Below are 2,799 nucleotides of genomic sequence, written 5' to 3'. Positions count from 1 at the left end.
TGGTGTCATGGAACCGCCTATCCTATTGGTTTAACTAAGTCATTGGTCCGTCCCCGAGGGCACAGACATGATCTGGTGTCATGGAACCGCCTATCCTATTGGTTTAACTAAGTCATTGGTCCGTCCCCGAGGGCACAGACATGATCTGGCGTCATGGAACCGCCTATCCTATTGGTTTAACTAAGTCATTGGTCCGTCCCCGAGGGCACAGACATGATCTGGCGTCATGGAACCGCCTATCCTATTGGTTTAACTAAGTCATTGGTCCGTCCCCGAGGGCACAGACATGATCTGGCGTCATGGAACCGCCTATCCTATTGGTTTAACTAAGTCATTGGTCCGTCCCCGAGGGCACAGACATGATCTGGCGTCATGGAACCGCCTATCCTATTGGTTTAACTAAGTCATTGGTCCGTCCCCGAGGGCACAGACATGATCTGGCGTCATGGAACCGCCTATCCTATTGGTTTAACTAAGTCATTGGTCCGTCCCCGAGGGCACAGACATGATCTGGCGTCATGGAACCGCCTATCCTATTGGTTTAACTAAGTCATTGGTCCGTCCCCGAGGGCACAGACATGATCTGGTGTCATGGAACCGCCTATCCTATTGGTTTAACTAAGTCATTGGTCCGTCCCCGAGGGCACAGACATGATCTGGTGTCATGGAACCGCCTATCCTATTGGTTTAACTAAGTCATTGGTCCGTCCCCGAGGGCACAGACATGATCTGGTGTCATGGAACCGCCTATCCTATTGGTTTAACTAAGTCATTGGTCCGTCCCCGAGGGCACAGACATGATCTGGTGTCATGGAACCGCCTATCCTATTGGTTTAACTAAGTCATTGGTCCGTCCCCGAGGGCACAGACATGATCTGGTGTCATGGAACCGCCTATCCTATTGGTTTAACTAAGTCATTGGTCCGTCCCCGAGGGCACAGACATGATCTGGTGTCATGGAACCGCCTATCCTATTGGTTTAACTAAGTCATTGGTCCGTCCCCGAGGGCACAGACATGATCTGGCGTCATGGAACCGCCTATCCTATTGGTTTAACTAAGTCATTGGTCCGTCCCCGAGGGCACAGACATGATCTGGCGTCATGGAACCGCCTATCCTATTGGTTTAACTAAGTCATTGGTCCGTCCCCGAGGGCACAGACATGATCTGGCGTCATGGAACCGCCTATCCTATTGGTTTAACTAAGTCATTGGTCCGTCCCCGAGGGCACAGACATGATCTGGCGTCATGGAACCGCCTATCCTATTGGTTTAACTAAGTCATTGGTCCGTCCCCGAGGGCACAGACATGATCTGGCGTCATGGAACCGCCTATCCTATTGGTTTAACTAAGTCATTGGTCCGTCCCCGAGGGCACAGACATGATCTGGTGTCATGGAACCGCCTATCCTATTGGTTTAACTAAGTCATTGGTCCGTGCCCGAGGGCACAGACATGATCTGGTGTCATGGAACCGCCTATCCTATTGGTTTAACTAAGTCATTGGTCCGTCCCCGAGGGCACAGACATGATCTGGTGTCATGGAACCGCCTATCCTATTGGTTTAACTAAGTCATTGGTCCGTCCCCGAGGGCACAGACATGATCTGGTGTCATGGAACCGCCTATCCTATTGGTTTAACTAAGTCATTGGTCCGTCCCCGAGGGCACAGACATGATCTGGTGTCATGGAACCGCCTATCCTATTGGTTTAACTAAGTCATTGGTCCGTCCCCGAGGGCACAGACATGATCTGGTGTCATGGAACCGCCTATCCTATTGGTTTAACTAAGTCATTGGTCCGTCCCCGAGGGCGCAGACATGATCTGGTGTCATGGAACCGCCTATCCTATTGGTTTAACTAAGTCATTGGTCCGTCCCCGAGGGCACAGACATGATCTGGTGTCATGGAACCGCCTATCCTATTGGTTTAACTAAGTCATTGGTCCGTCCCCGAGAGCACAGACATGATCTGGTGTCATGGAACCGCCTATCCTATTGGTTTAACTAAGTCATTGGTCCGTCCCCGAGGCCACAGACATGATCTGGTGTCATGGAACCGCCTATCCTATTGGTTTAACTAAGTCATTGGTCCGTCCCCGAGGGCACAGACATGATCTATTGTCATGGAACCGCCTATCCTATTGGTTTAACTAAGTCATTGGTCCGTCCCCGAGAACACAGACATGATCTGGTGTCATGGAACCGCCTATCCTATTGGTTTAACTAAGTCATTGGTCCGTCCCCGAGGGCACAGACATGATCTGGTGTCATGGAACCGCCTATCCTATTGGTTTAACTAAGTCATTGGTCCGTCCCCGAGGGCACAGACATGATCTGGTGTCATGGAACCGCCTATCCTATTGTTACGAATAAAAGCCCCTCCTAAAAAAAATCCTCTTCAGACTGAGCAAACCAATCACAGCATGAGCTGTGATTGCGAATAGTTTAGACAACGCATACCTTGGTGTAAGCTGAGGTGGCACATTTGAGTTCCAAGACTAGAAAACCATCCCACGTGGAGCATTGGCTACACGGCTGGAAATGGTTCAACTCTGAGACTATCAATCCCAACAGAGTAAGAGCATTGGTAGGTCTGTGGGGGCAGCTAGAAATGATGTAAACTTGGGATGCGAATGACGACAACCGCCGAAACATCTATTCTATGAGAACATTTCTGAATGGTAATCTGAGGTATCCATTCTAACCAAGAAAGACTTTGAACTTCAGGGAAACAGAAGGAGAGAGACTCAGATGAACTCTCCAGCAGACGGACCGGATTCCAACAGATCACAACGGCG

The sequence above is a fragment of the Oncorhynchus clarkii genome, unplaced genomic scaffold (assembly GCF_045791955.1).
Source record: "Oncorhynchus clarkii lewisi isolate Uvic-CL-2024 unplaced genomic scaffold, UVic_Ocla_1.0 unplaced_contig_6262_pilon_pilon, whole genome shotgun sequence".
Taxonomy (NCBI): Eukaryota; Metazoa; Chordata; class Actinopteri; order Salmoniformes; family Salmonidae; genus Oncorhynchus; species Oncorhynchus clarkii.
This window is presented reverse-complemented; position numbering follows the sequence as displayed.